Here is a 16,848-nt window from a genome sequence, read left to right on the forward strand (position 1 = left end):
GAACACATGGGACTTCAAAGGCATCGCGCAAACGTTCTTCACGCGCTGCGGCAGCTTTGATCTTGGTTCATTTGCATAGCGCTGCGTGCGCGTAGCTTTTTCGAGTGATCTCCTTCTCATAATACCTCCATGGTTTTAAGTACTTTATCTGGTAATGTAGCAAACATCTCGACCCTTCTAGTATTACATCTGGATTAAATATTTTCAAATCTGATCATGAATCTTTGTCTATTTTATATACATTTCAGTGCAATAATAATAATGATAATTTTAATAATAATGATAATAGACTTTTATACAATTTTAAAAAACTCAATTTTAATGTCCTTGTAAATACTTAAAATTTTATTCCTTGGAACATTGTTGATTTAACTAATGATGTTAATCAGGGCCACTTCTTTATTTTATGATTTACTCCATGCAACAATCTTGTTCCTGTGTTTAAACCAAAAAGAAAGCTCCCACCTTGGTTTAATCATGAATTATACAAAGCTTTAAAACTTAAGGAAAAATTATTTAAAATTAAGAAAAGAACTAAAACTCGACTTGCTGTTGAAGATTTTAGAATGGAGAGAACAAATTTAAAAAAAAACTTTGTAATCAGCGGTACTGATGCTCTTTCAAACGATCTGAACATCAATTCTAAAAAAATTTGGTCCAGTGATTAGAACATCACGGAAGTCATCAACTTTGCCCTCTGTCCTCCATTATCAAGGTCAAGTCCATGCCAGCTCTTTGAAAAAAGCTAATGCTTTTAGTATCTACTTCAATTCATTTTTTAATACTAATAATAATAATAATAATAATACATCTTCTCAGCAGTCTCAATTCCCTGAAGCTCCTGATCTTCCTGAGTACCCCTTGGACTATCTTTCCTCGGTAACCGTCAGTGCTGATGCAGTTTCAGGTCATCTAAGTAAACTTTGTGTACATAAGGCCGTTGGCTGTGATGGTATCAGTAACCATTTGTTTAAAGCTGGTTCTGTTCCGCTTTCTGTTCCCTTAAAAAAAATAAATCATTTGATTTATTTCTTTCCACGGGCAAATTTCCTGATGTCTGGAAACAAGCTAATATTTGTCCCATTTTCAAGGGGGGTTCCCGTAATGAGATTACTAATTACCGTCCCATTTCACTGCTCCCGTCTCTTTCCAAAATATTTGAACGTATTTTTTTTAATCAAATTTTTTCCCATGTTTCTCCTGTTTTAAGTTCATTTCAACACGGGTTTATTCTAGGTAGGTCAACTCAAACTAATCTTGCTAGTTTTTTACCCACCGCACTTAATGCAATCAACTCTAAATTACAATGTGACATTATATTCACAGATTTTTCCAAAGCTTTTGACTGCATTTCCATTCTCAACTTATTTTTAAAATTCAAAAATTTGGTATCATTGGTCCCCTTCTTAGCTTAATTTCTGATTATTTCTCTAATCGCAGTCAACGTGTGGTTATTGACAATTTTTGTTCTAAATCCAAACCCGTTCCATCTGGCGTCCCCCAAGGGTCTATCCTTGGTCCTTTATTTTTTAATTTATTCATTAATGATCTTCCTTATTTTGTCAATAACTCACATTGCCTTATGTACGCTGATTATCTGAAGCTGTATCGTATTGTCGGGACTGAGATTGATGCCAGGGGTCTTCAGGAAGATCTTGATGCTGTTGTTGCATGGAGTCGGCACTGGGGTCTTTCTCTCAACGTCTCCAAATGTAAATCAATGTCTGTCTCTCTTAAATTAAAACCTTTATATTTTCCTTATAAAATTGGGGGTATTGTTTTAGAAAAAGTTTCTGTTCATTGCGATCTGGGTGTCTTCATCGATTGTAAGCTTACATTTGGTAAACATATTGATCATATTATTCGTAAGGGAAACAGAATGCTTGGGTTCATTTAGAGACATTGCAGAGAAATAAATAGCCCTGGTGCCATTATTGCCTTATATCGTTATTTAGTTACTTCTCATTTTGAATATTGCTGTGTTATTTTTAGTTTTGCATCCGAATCTCAGTTAATTCGCATCGATAGGATTCATCTTAAGTTTATTAGGTTTTTTGAAAAATATTTTAATCGCCCTTGTAAATTAATGTGCCCTAGGAATAGATTTTTATTTCACGGTATGGTTTTTCTCTATAAATGTGTTAGCTCGTACTTTAATTGTGATCTTGTACATCTGTTTGGTTTGCATGTTAATTCTAGAAGTCTTCGTTCCTGTCCTACCTTTAATGTCCCCTTTTGTAGAGTTGATGTCTGTAAACGTAGTTTTATTTCTAAACTTTCTCTTCAATATAATTCTCTTATTTTAACCTCTAATACTGTATTGACATTTTTTTTTTCACAATAGTTTGTCTATATTTCGTTCTATTATTATCAATCATTTAAATAGGTGAGATTTTTGTACTCTTTCGTCTATATATTTGATATATTTAAATTTTATATATTTTACCAGCCTGTTAGTGGCGATGATTCGCTGTTGGTCTGTTGAAATGAAATAAATAAATAAATATTGTTAATAGTGGCCACGTAATAATGCTCTGTTTTAAGTACTATATCTGTTAAATCTAGAAATAACAGGTTAATATAAAATTTTTAAGTACTTTTTCTTGAATATTTTTAATGGTGGCCGCGTATATAACGCTAGGTTTTAAATACTTCTTCTGGTACCGGTAATATTTTTTAATGGTGGAACGTACATAATGCTTTGTTTTAAATACTTTATCTGGTAATATTTTTAATAATGACCATGAAAGTATAGAATGCTCTGGTTTAAGTACTGTATCTGGTAAATGTGTAAATAACATTTTATTATAACATTTTTAAGCACTTATATAACGCTCTGTTTTAAGTACGGTACTTTTTCTGTTAATATTTTTAATGGTGGACACGTATACTATAAAAGTATACGTTAAGTACTTTATCTAGTAATGTTGTTAATAGTGCCCACGTATATAATTCTCTGTTTTAAGTACTGTATCTGGTAATATGTTTAATGGTGGCCGATTATAATGCGTTGTTTTATGTACTTTATCTGCTAATATTGTTAATGGTAGTCACATATATGCTCTTTTTGATAACAGTTATGTACATATGTAACTATAATATAAATATTGGAATTCATTATCTACATTTAGCATGTTTTCTATATTTTTTTTACATAACTTGTAGTGAATGTTGCAATCAAAATTACTGTAATTAAAATTTAATTACAGTAATTTCTAAACGACATTCAATTATTATTTCATTTTAAAATAATTGTTAATACTAGGCCTACTAATAATATTATGAATACATTTAATACCATAATTATTGATATTATTCATATAATGTGATAATAATATTACTAAAATGTTTATTACTATAAACTAAATGTTTATTACTATAAGTACGACTGTTATTATTTGAAATGACATTACCGTACTCGCACGAACAAGCGCCCGGGCGCTTAAAATATTTTTTTGCACTTTCTGAGGGGCGCTTATTGAAACGGGGCACTTATTTAAACGGGGCGTTTAAGAAAACAGAGTGGAAATTGAGGGGGCGCTTATGGAAATAGTTGAAAATCGAGGGTTTCTTATGAGAAATTATTAAATTCAAGAGGCACTTTTTGAATGAAAAGGACATTACTACGAATGATCGTTAGGTGGAAAAGATAATCTTCCAGAGAACATGGCTCATGACAAGAATGCGTGAATATTTACATAACAGCAAAATAGCAGATGCAATGTAAGTGGTGGTGGGTAGCGGTTAGCTTGTTGGCCATCGGCCGACTGAGATCAGCAGGATGGCAGGATCATTGTATTTCTTCTCTCGAACTCAGATGAGAATGTGCTAAAGGTCGGGAAAAGAAAAAGGGGAGTAGGACTAGGCATAGACAAATAATGTAAAAAATAGTAAAGTTGGAAATATACTGCCCAGGGATCGGAGGTCTCATCTGTCCAAGACCTCATTTGGATATTGACCTAATAAGATTATGTTTCCACTCTGCAGCTCAAATCATGCCATAAACCACAGTCCCCGGATTGATTGGATTATTGACTTGCTAAAAAGAAAATCTTATGATATATAGGTCTTCTTATGAAATATATATATATATATATATATATATATATTATAAATATATATATATATGATTTTATGTATATGCATGTATTGTGTTGGTTCCACTAGACATATATGTGAGCCCTCTACGGGTCTCCCTCCAATTAAAAACCACTTAAAGAAATTGGTTAATTTAGCACCACACAAAGCAGTCTTTAATTTAATTGGAGGTGGTCCAGATGAACTGCTTTCAACCTACTCTGCACAGTATATATATATATATAAATATATATATATATATATATATATATATATGAAGGACATAATAATACATCGTGTAGCATAGCTACGGCTTTCTTGATTTATATATATATATATGTATATATGTTTATATGTATATATATGTATGTATATGTATATATATGTATGTATGTCTTTTTTTATTTATGTATGTATACACAATTAAAGAAAAATTCTATTTTGATTAAGTTGTTCATTAAATTAAGGGAAATTTAATTATGCGTTTTATATATTTTCTTCTTGAAAAGAAAATCTTTATATTACTTTTATAACATAAAATGAAAAAGGAAATTTTTTTCATTTTTCTGTTTTCTTTTAAAATTTTTATTATTAACTATTTAATTAACTAATTAACTAATTGAATAAATTGATTTGTGATTGTGATTGATTGTGCTTAAGCTCCCTCCCTCCGCCACCCCCGCTGTCGCCGCCACTTTGTATAACGTGGGGTTGTAGGCAAATCTAGTGGTGTATAGTGGTGGTGATGGTGATAATAGGCCTGATTCCCGTGCTCGCCCGAAAAGGTGCCCGGGCGCTTAAAATATTTTTGGCTCTTTTGAGGGGCGTTTATTCAAACGGAGCACTTATTCAAACAATGCACTTATGAAAACAAAGTGGAAATTGAGGGGCGCTTATGGAAATAGATAAAAATTGAAGGGATGCTTATGGGAAATTGGAAAATTCAAGGGGCACTTCTTTAATCGAAGATAAACGAATTGTTTTGGTGAAGAAAAGGTAATCGTTGAGAGAGCATGGCTAGAATGTTGGGGGTACTGTATTTACGCAACAGCAGATGAAATTAGTGGTGGTGGTGGTAAACGTGTTGGCCATCGGCCAATTCATATTAGCAGGATCATTGCAGGGTTTTTTGCTTAGATAAGAGGGTGATGAAGTCAGTTTGTTTTTATTGACTGAAAATGGCCATGCAGTATTTGATTTTTTAGGTATTAAATACTGTAATTCTAATTTCCAAAAGAGTATAGCAATAAAACAAGAACGGGATTCTAAAGATGCCTCAAAACTGAAAACAATGGTAATCTTCATGGAGACTGATAGACCGACAGATGGACAGACCGACCGACAATGCTAAGATAGATGCGAATAGTTGATGCAGAAAATAAAGCTGGTGATGTACTTGTTTATTGTCCGTTTTAGTATACGTATAACGTTACGTAAAAAGCAAAAACAAAAACATTGGATCATGATGACAAGCAAACATATAAAGGCCAACTCAGACAGCGTCGGCCGACGCAGCCCGACCCGATTTATCATCTTGGACAGTCTTAAGCCGTCGTGAGAAATATTAAACATGTTTAATATTCTACGACACGACTGCCACCGACGCACACCATCGCATCTGCGTTTAACTCACACAGGCCCGACGCGACAACAAATCGAGTTGGGCTGCGTCGTACGACCTGAATCGAAATTCTTGCAATTATTAGAGCCTGGCATAAGAGAGACAAAGGAGACAAACGCAATGCTTTGTGTTTCTATAATAAAGTTATAACTGTCCAACTACTGTATTGTCAAAATATTAATTAATATTAATAGAGGCTGATATAGGAGAGTAAACTGAGAGAGAGATTGAGATTGAGCTTCAAGCTTTCAATAGTAACGTCGGGGTTTCGAGTCTCCGCTGTGCAGATTCGCTTGTGTCCTTGGGCAATGCACTTTAGCTACATTGCTTCAGTCCACCCAGCAGTATCAATGGGTACCAGGAAACTGCTAAGTAGGCCTACTAACATACGACAGACTAGTGTCAACTTTCATCAACTTCACACTACAGAAACTGGGGATAAGCTCCAGCCCTATGAGCCCTAGTGGCTCCCAGGGACGTAGCCAGGATTTTGAAAGGGGGTGGGGAGCCGTTATGCGAGGTACGTAGGACTCCGGTGGAGTCCAGGTCGCGAACCCCCCTGGGAAGTAGCACACTCTGAACGTTTTTAGGACTGTTTTTAGAAGATAAAGTGAACATTGCAATTGACGCATCATAGATAATATTAGTAAGAATAACAATAGTTATTAATAACTTAACAGTGGAGGATTCAAGAATTCCCAGGGAGGAACTTTCACACACGGTTTGGGCTGAGGTAAGAACATTTATGATTAAGGCACCTCTAGATGGCTAGAAATTAAACTCTCGGACTGCTATTTGAAAATGTTTTCGTTTTCTTCTATTAAACAATTAATTTAGGGGGCTTGAATCCGTCACTGCTCAAAACATTCTTTATCCAAAATAATCATAATCACGGAAAATGAGCATGAAAACCCAGATCACATCCTAAAAACAAATTTATGCCCTCGCCTCAGCAGTCACTAAGACATACTCTTAGTTGGGTACCGACTTGATGGCGTTTAATGTCATACCCAGGGAATCGCGCAGATCTGTTTTGAAAGGTGGAGGTGGAGGTGGGGGAACATTTCGTGAGTCAACACCCACCTCAGACCCACCATGGTTAAGGATAAGGTGCAACAATTACAGGAAATAGTACCTCCAGATGGCCAGAAAAGACACTATTAGTAAAATTCATTATCACCACCATTATTCAAAATGAAGCGCCAACAAACTTGTCAAGTGATCTTGTATCACGAATTCTCGAAAGCATAGAGATCTTATTATGTGTGATGTACCATAGAAAACAAAACCTAAAAACATTGTTTTTGAGCATGTACTTTACATACTTCACAGCCGTGATTCCACAACCACCTCAGCTCTACCATGGTTGGGGCTGAAGTGAGAAAATATTATGAAGAAATAGTACCTCTAGATGGCCGAAAATTACACTTTTATATAGTAAAATTCATCATCATTATCACATCATCATTGTATTATCAAAATGAAGCGCCAACAAATTTCTCATGATCTCTTATCAATGATCTACTTAATATGCAGGAAACCTAAGCCTAACTTAAAGCTTACTAAGCTTATACTTTAATAATTATGATAAAAAAAATCCCAACAATTCTTTTTCGCCTTTAGCACAATTTTAATATTATTATTATTATTATCATTATCATCGTCATAATCATTATTATAATCTTTACTACTACTAGTAGTAGTGTTATTAAACAAAACTTTATAAAAGCTTACAAAAGTATACAAACCAAATTGAACCATACAATATCACATTTCTGTATCTTAAAAGCCCTGGCCCTGGCCTGGGGTTTATCCATTTGAGATTATTAAAAGTTACGCTTAGGCCTATATGATATATTTATAGTAGGCCTATATGTAAAACGTGTGCTGATGTATATTTACATATTTTAGAAGTATTTAGTAATAGGTCTAGTCAATTATATATATATACATATATATATATATATATATATATATAAATTTTAAAAGGCAAATTATTGAATTTAACAAACTTGTACATTGATTTATACTGGAAACTGTTAACAAAAATAATAAAACACGTCCAGTCTGTCATTTTTCGCTGTAAACTAACATTTGTTAAAAGTTGATAATTTTTATGTTCAAAATAAGCAAGTTAATTTCAAAAGTGATTTGTTGTGTGTTTGTTTTCTGTATTTTTCATGGGACGACAGTATCTTTAAAAAAATGCATGATTGATGGACATTTTACTACATCAATTTTGGGATTTGTTGCCAGAAATTTATTGGTTATACGAAAACACATAGAGAATGTTTTTCTCGTTATAATTTTCCGCTGATAGAAACAAATAGAAATGAACAAAACTAACACTTTCAAGTTGTCATACCTGCAGTACAGATGTTTTGATAGCTTAGTGCGTTATCCAACATTAAATTATTGTAAATATCTGAATAGTTGTTTAATTTCGTTTGTGCTTGCTTTATTAACGATTATTTAAACAGTTCTACACTGAATTATTGTTGACGCACGCATTACAAAAGTAACACCGATACTTGAAATTGCACTTTTGTTTAATGTAATTATATTTTTGTTTGTCGTGCTTCGTATTAAATAAAATTTTAATGATCTGAAGAGATTATGCGAACATTTTTCGGTGAGCCAAACATTTGGCCCCAATCAAAAAGTTGAGGAATGGTATAGTGCTCACAGTAAGCAGAGTTTCGTACAATGCTATTGGCTATTATAATGACGTAGAATCTAGTAAAAAATATCCATTGCTTTACACCAGTTTTACAAAATTTGAAACGAAATTATTTTGTGTCTACTAACACACGTGCTGCAGACTCTTATCTTGTCAGTGGAATTTTATTTATAAGAGTATAGTACAGATATATCTTTATTTAAACGTTTTGTGTTTTATTTTTGTGTAAAGTTTGGTTTTCCTTACAATCACTACATGCTATTGCTGACAGCTGCTTTTGGCGATGCTGAGTGGCTGGTCGATTGCATCAGGGACTTCTACCAAGTACGAAGGCACTGAAAACATTGCAGCGACAATGTCACGATTTTAAGGAATCCAGGCGTAAGCAAATCACTTAATTCTCTCAGGTTGATCCCACGAAATACAAGAGTTAATTAAATGGTTTCCGTGTAACTTTAGCGGAGAAAGGAGTGCCAGCCATTGTTAAAGGATGGGCACAAACTTGGTAAGCTACTCCATGCAGGGACTTTGCAATTTCAGTCTTTATGAAGTTTCTAAGATCCTGTACAGCAATTTGGTTGGAGAGGTAAATGATAAACACTTTTTTATTCTGTTTACCTAAATTTTATACTGTATATTTGCAACTAATGGTTCAACAAAGTAGATAATTCTCTACTATATTTATGGAACCAGATGAAATTCTTTGGGTGTGTATCTTTGCAATATATCTTTTGTATGATTGAAATTTAAGGTGATATTTATATAATAATGTTCCTATTTCATCTGCTTTTCCACTGAAAGTATTACTTGTACATCATTTAAAATTGTTTTTTTATTTTATTCTCTTAATTAAATTCTTACCTTTATAGAACCTCATTATACTTGGCTGCCCACACGAGTGCTGAGTTCTTTGCTGATGTCGCTCTGGCGCCAATGGAAGCAGTTATGGTCAAGATCCAAACATCCCTAGGCTTTGCAGGCACGTTAAGGGTGGAGTTCCAAAAATGATGCAATCAGAAGGAATTAGAGGGTGCGTATTTTAAACTTGCCTGTCTAAAGCTTTTTCCAGATTTTAAAGTTTCTTTGACAAAATACTTTAGCCACTTTAGCATGCCCATATTGTATAGTCATGACGTGCCTATATATAGTCATGAAGTTATGACGTGAACGCGACGCAAATGCTCAAGATTCAAGATACATACAGTAATACATACATACATGATGGGATAATAACAAACCGTTAAATTCTAAAACAACCCTATAAAAGCAAGACAACATTTAACTAAAATAATAATAAATATATAATATAAAAATGATTTCAAGTGATTGGGAGAGGAATATGGCAAAGACCACAGAACCGTGAAATAATGGTCCAGATTATCATTATTTTTTACAAAAACATGCAACTTGCCTAAATAATGGTGATGATGACATCACATCATGACCATATAGGTACATCATGACTATGGGCTTACAACAGTGTTTAGTCATGCGTGAATGTTCACTGCATGAATGTACCAAATACTTTCATCATAAATAATTCTTATTATTATTGTTACTGCCGCTGTTAACATGCATATATTTCAATTTGGTCGTAGATTTTACAAGGGCCTTCCTCTATTGTGGCTTCGTTAATCCCATACATTATGATGAAGCTTGCATATTTTTAGCGTACTGTAGAAGCCCTGTACAAGTAGGTGGTACCAAAACCAAGATCAGAATGCTGCAAACCAGAGCAGCTTGTTGTCACCTTTGTTGCTGGCTACATTGGTAAGATTTATTTTTCGGAGACTGTCTCAATTGAACATAAGAGAAGAAAGTAAACACATTTTCTAAACTTGTACTTGATGGTGGTTGTCATTTTTTACATGTAAAATCGATTGTTAAAGTGCTACATTTGAAAGATAAAGTGAAAGTTTTAACTTTATGAATCAAACACACATTTAAATGATAAAACAATTATAATACAATATTCATTCGTCAGTAATCAGTTTTATTTGGTATTTAATGAATACTGTATACGAAAATACAACTCATCCATTGATCTGTTTTCTACAGTATTATACATCTTGCCTCTGTATACTTTCTTTTATTCCTCTTTCAGTTAATCATTAACTCATTTCCTCTTAATTATATGACAGTATGTAAATTAATCTATTTACATGTACATTTTCACTTCAATGCTTTTTACGCCTCAGGAAAATGTCCTGAAAATTCTTTAAAAGAAGTCCATGATTCTATAACTTGGCGAGCCAGAAGAAGTCCTAATATTGTAAAACAGTTTTTCATATGGCAAAAGTGGGGATACAGCTTTTGTTACTACTGGGCAATAGCAACACTTAATTCTGTAATGCTGTATCACATTTTAATTATTGTTGATATTTTATTTTGTGCTGTTTTTAGCTGGCGTGTTCTGTGCTATTGCGTCTCATCCTGCTGACTCGGTTGTATCCAAATTGAACAAGGAGGTTGGTAGCACTCAACTGCAAGCAGCAAAGGATCTTGGAATGGCTGGTAAGTCTGTTAATGATCTTTTTTTTGTAAAAGAAACTACATCAATATTTGTTGCATCAAACATTTTATGTTAAACAATGATCTGTCCACACTATAACATCATTTTCTTTGAGAAAATACTGTTGTATTCCCACAGTCATGATGTGCCCGTAGTCATGGCCCATATTTAGGCACGTCGCATGATTTTGTCCAATAAAATGGACAGTCAGGACAGGACCTAAGACACACTTCTTAAATCCACCTCTGGGGCTCCACATTGCATGGCCAGCACATCGGTTTTTAACTGGTTTCTGTCCATGTTTTGTTGCCCAGCAACGCTTTTGTTGTTCGGTCGGAAGTGCTTGAGTCATTAGTGTGTGACATTGATCTACCTCCATTGCTGGATTCATTGACCTTTGTGCAGCGCTTGGTTGCCTTTAAACATTCAGCTGATTGTCATTTATCCCAATGGACACTCTTGTAATGGGGACAAATGTAATCACTCTCATCGAGAATTTCCTTGACGGGAAGGTATTGTTTTCAGGGTCATTTTTCTTTCTGTTGCTTATTGTTGGTCGGTGTCATTCCTTTATTATAGCGTTACAGTAGTTTGATAAGTTCAGTGGTAGAATGCAAAATTATAATCAGGGTGCCTAAAGGTGGTTTTCCGCTAGGCAAAATCATTCATGCGACACACCAAATTTGTGTGAGCACTTCGTTATTTTCCACTACATGAGGGAAAAGAATTTCAATATGCATTTTTCACATTGTGCCATGTTGCCATTGACTTGTCATTGTGCCATGGTGAGGGGTATATTCAGTGATGGCGATTCTCAGCTCACGGGTGCAATAAATTCTTTGTCCGAGCTCTGATTGGCTGCACATTATTGCGCTTCGCAAAAATTAGAAAATGTTTGGATGCCAACATTTGCTGTAGCGAACAACCAAAAGCAAGAGCAAACAATCTGGCGAAGGACTTGCACATGAAACTGCGTAGTGGAGATGTATATGTGAGGTCTCGCCACAAAATGAGTCTCATGGTTAGAAATTCAAAAATTGAGTAAATATATTTGGGTAGATTACATTATAAGCTTTCATTATGGTCTTTGTATGGCTTCCCTACTATAAGTAAATCCAGAGATGTTAGCATTTAAAGTTTAGGTGTATAAAAACCACGTTTTGAGAAAATCAACCTCAAAGATAAACTAACCTGTACAAATAATATGACTAGAATTACAGAATATTTGCAGAGAACACTGTTTTGGCAAGAAAATTCACTTACAAAGTATACAATAATAAAATATAAGTATCAAGTTATTCAAAAACATTAAAATCAAAATTTTGTAAAAATATTCACTTTGGCCTGTTTTGGTGAATATCTCAATATGTTTCACCAACGATGCGACTTATTTAGTGGTGAGACTTCGCATATTTGTTCTACCCACTTCATTCCACTTAAAATTCCTTTTTAGTTAAACATTAAAAATAATTCTTTAAAATGTTTAAGGGCAAAACTACAAGATTGGGTAGCTTTTTGTACAATAAGAACCAGAGGAATTTAAATAAGCTAAGCAGGTCTTCCTTTAATTAAAGATCCTCTATTTAAAGACCCAATTTTTTCTGTGGTCCCATATTAACAAATGTCTTACCTTTATTACACTAAAGCTGCTAAATACCATGGAAAATCCTTGTCCCAAATGTTGTATTTGAATTGGAAACATACATGTAAATCTACATCATAAATTGGAAATGTCAAATTCTAAGTTATGTTTTCTATTACTCTCTTAGGTTTATGGAAGGGCTTGACGCCACGTATCATCATGATTGGTACTCTCACCGCCCTGCAATGGTTCATCTACGACTCTGTGAAGGTCTACTTCAGGATGCCACGCCCACCTCCACCAGAGATGCCAGAAAGCCTGAAGAGAAAACTAGCTGCTAAGGAGTCACAATAAATTGACCACTCAGGATGATAAAAATTTGAAATATGGATTAGTAATGGGGAAAAAAAAGCAAAGATTCCATCTAATATATATTAAAATAATTATTCATCAAAGTAGTTATTTAAAAACTAAAGAATTTAATTATTGGTATAAATTAATGTTGAAAGCATTGCTTGATTAGTGCTGTCTTTACATACTCACACAATGTTTCTTCTCTGTGGCTCATTTGTTTGTGAACGTTTCTATGACAAATTCAGATACGACTTAAGACTCACTTTTACATACAGAATGTCTTCTCTGTGGCTAATTTTTTGTGAACGTTCTTATGACAAATTCAGATACGACTTCAAAGACTCGCTTTATATTAAAGTATCCGTTGGTAGAAGCAACCTTACCTTTTGCATGAATGCCAAAAGGTGACAAATACTGTGTTGTTGTGCATAAGATTCTATTTGCAACACTAATTTCTTCTTTATCGTAAATTGTAATATTCACTTTGTACTATTGGCATATTTAGATATTTTTATTCTTAATATTCTCTCATTATCTTGTTCAGTATTTGCTGTGTTTGTCATATTTGGTCACAATCTACCCAATGAAATAAATTGAATGTTTAAATATCTGCAGTGAACTGTTGGATTATTGGTAAGTCCATAATTCCTGGAATAAATGATTATCAGATGTCATGTGTGTTGTATGGATATTTACTATTGTTTATCTTTGTTGAGGCAGTGAATTTCTGGTTGTTGATGTTTCTAGTTTTAGTGTTTTCCTCATTACAAAAGCCAGTTTTTCACTAATTCTTGAACAAACACAATAATAATAATAATATGTTAGACTTATATAGCGCTTAACACTAACAAGGTCTCTAAGCGCTTCACACTATTACCACCCTACCAGGTACCCATTCATACTCCTGGGTGGAGAGAAGCTTTGTAGATAAAGTGCCTTGCCCAAAGTGAAATGCACGGCGAGGAATTGAAACCCTGACCTCAAGATTTTTGAAAACATACCAATCCCACTGTGCCAAACCACTTCTAAACTTCTTCTAGCACTCTTGGTTCATAGAGCGACTAAGCGTGTGAAAAAATTATTTTGATTTGCACAAATAAAAAAAAATTTGCATATGCAAAAAGTAGACACTCGTCATGCTTGCTTACTAGCGGTTGAACTTGTGATAGATCAGCGTTCCATAAACTTTTACACTAAGACCCTGTCAGAAACTTAGTTTAAATTTAGTTGCTGCCCCATTATGCATAGTTGCATTAAACAGCAGGCTTACATCGCAGGGGCGGCAAAAGCAGTCCTGCAGGCCAATCACTTTCTTGACTAGTATTATGCTGAGGTAAATGTTATATAATCATTTTAAGATTAGAAAAATCGTTTGTTTTTTTTTTCCTAAAGGTTTATGTATTTGGCAGAATAAATGAAAGCTCCTGACTGCAGTTAATAGGGGTGTCCCCTAATTTTATCAAATTTGTGGGCGATGATCATTATTACATATATGGTGGGGGCTCTGTTTTTTAACAGGGCTGGCGGAACGTTTTTCAAAGTGAGGGGGCCCACTTATAAGATTAATGGGAATATGTATCATGCAGATCTGGAATCAAATCTAGGTGGTGGGGTCAACATTCCTTCCCCGGGAAAACGTTGATTTCTAGATGCCGGGAAATGACCTTTCTCGCTTTTGAGCTAGGTGTCTAATGACTTTGTTCTTCAAAATTCAAGGTTTTCTCCATCTTGAAAACGGTAAGGTAAACTTTCTCATTACAGTAAATAGACCTGTTATATGTGTATACATACATTTAAAAAAATGAGTAGTTGCATACGTATTATTTTTTTCATGAATCGATAAATCCCAAAAAGAAACGGGGGTCCGGGGAAAAGGAAAATTTTGATTCCTATAAGGCGGGAAATGGGTTTTCCCGACTTATGAGGTGTCTTTTAATTACTTTTTAGTTCTTCAAAATTTAAGGTTTGAAGAACCTCTTGAAAATTATTATAATGAATCAATAAACCCAAAGAGAAAAGGGAGGTTCAGGTTCTTCCCGGGAAAATATTGATTTCTAAATGGTGGGAAATTAACTTTCCCAACTTCTGAAGTATCTTTTAGCGACTTTAATTTAGGTTCTTTGAAATTCAAGGTTCCCCCTCTTGAAAACGGTCAGGTAATTTTTTTTTCCATTGTTATTACAGTAGATAGGCCTTATGTGTGTGTGTATATATACACACCCAAAAAATGAGTAGTTGCATACGATTTTTTTTCCATGAATTGATAAATCCCAAAAAGAAATGGGGTCCGGATCTCCCCCGGGAAAATTTTGTTTCCTAGAAGGTGGGAAATGAGTTCTGAGGTGTCTTTTAATTACATTAAATTCTTCAAAATTCATGGTTTTCCCCTCTTGAAAACGGTCAGGTAATTTTCCCATTGTTATTACAGTGAATAGGCTTTATGCGTGTATACATACATAAAAATTAAAAAAATATGAGTAGTTGCATACGAATTTTCCATGAATCGATGAAACCCAAAAAGGAATGGGGGTCCGGGGGTTCTTCCGCGAGAAAATTTTGATTCCTAGAAGGCGGGAAATGAGTTTTCCCGAATTCTGAGGTGTCTTTTAATTACTTTTAAGTTCTTCAAAATTCAAGGTTTTCCTCTCTTGAAAATTATTATAATGAATCAATGAACCCAAAGAGAAAAGGGAGGTTCAGGTTCTTCCCAGGAAAATGTTGATTTCTAAATGGTGGGAAAATAATTTTCCCAACTTCTGAAGTATCTTTTAGCGACTTTAATTTAGGTTCTTTAAAATTCAAGGTTCCCCCTCTTGAAAACGGTCAGGTAAATTTTTCCCATTGTTATTACAGTAGATAGGCCTTATGTGTGTATATATACACACAAAAATTGAGTAGTTACATACGATTTTTTTCCATGAATCGATAAATCCCAAGAAAGGGGTGGGGGTTTGTTGCCCAAGGGAGAAGTCAGGACCCATGACCCCCTCCTCCAGATCCGCCAATGTGAATTGAGAGAAAATGTAACTCGGTCGGGTACTGGATAAACATTCTCTTTCCCCTCCTTCTCCTCCTTCTTCCCTCCTTCTTTTCTTGCATATCCGATCATATAAAAATCTCCAGGCATTATATAATTTTTTGCCAAAAAGTGGGGGGGGGGGCCCGGGCCCCCACGGCCCCCCCGGTTCCGCCGGCCATGTTTAAATGTGGGATGTGGTTGTTACATTTGTAGGAATTCATACACACATAGGGCCTACAGTATATACATGAAGATGTGAACAAAATAATAAAATAATACTGCGTTACAGTAATGAAAACTCGGACACGTACAATGTTGACGTCAGAAACACTTAATATGTTTATACTTGCAACGATAAAGACAAAAGCTAAAATACAATGAAAGAAATAAGAGGACCACGATTCGATAACGATTTATCGTTTATTAAAAACAATAATTTCACAAATCAAATCATATGATGTCATAATCATAAGAAAACGACCCACGAGTTTTGGCGATTTTTGTATGTTTAGCGAGCGTATAAGCCGCCCCCTGTTTGACCTTAAAGGCATTAATAGATACGGTAGTGCTCCTTCTAAGCATCAACACTGCAACAAGAATAGAAGGCATAGGCTTGGTAAAGTTCAGGGATTTGATTTTATTTACATTTAAAATTTAGCTGGGCGGATCCAGAGTAAAAAAAACAATATATTCAAATTTTATGTCTGGAAGTGCATCCGGCCATCTAGAGGTGCCATAATCAATTTTTTTTTTACCTCAGCCCCAACCATGGTGGGGCTAGATGGGGGTAGAATACATCATCCATCCGCAAAACCCACATCTAGATGTGTATAAGAGACAGCTCTATTTAGAATTCCTGGATCCGCCATAAACTCAGACTTAACAATCGGCAATTTGGCATTCGGCAAACTGGATTTCCATCTGGCCTAGATTCATATGTCGTCATCAAGTGAACTGCAATAATAAATAAAATATAATGCAAAAAAATAACTAACACTGTCGT

The 16,848-nt window shown here is 34.6% G+C and overlaps 1 non-coding gene and 1 pseudogene across 1 annotated transcript; both read left to right on the top strand.

Moving 5' to 3' along the window:
• LOC117101419 overlaps nucleotides 1-13,502 on the top strand; it is a 14,088-nt pseudogene extending 586 nt beyond the window's left edge.
• On the top strand, nucleotides 11,114-11,365 carry LOC117101424. Its single transcript, XR_004444280.1, has one exon. It is a non-coding gene; the product is annotated as a small nucleolar RNA SNORA53 (small nucleolar RNA).
• Nucleotides 13,503-16,848: the final 3,346 nt, after the last annotated feature.

Source organism: Anneissia japonica, unplaced genomic scaffold (genome assembly GCF_011630105.1).
Source record: "Anneissia japonica isolate Jap-2015-1 unplaced genomic scaffold, ASM1163010v1 scaffold287981_len1045443_cov154, whole genome shotgun sequence".
Taxonomy (NCBI): Eukaryota; Metazoa; Echinodermata; class Crinoidea; order Comatulida; family Comatulidae; genus Anneissia; species Anneissia japonica.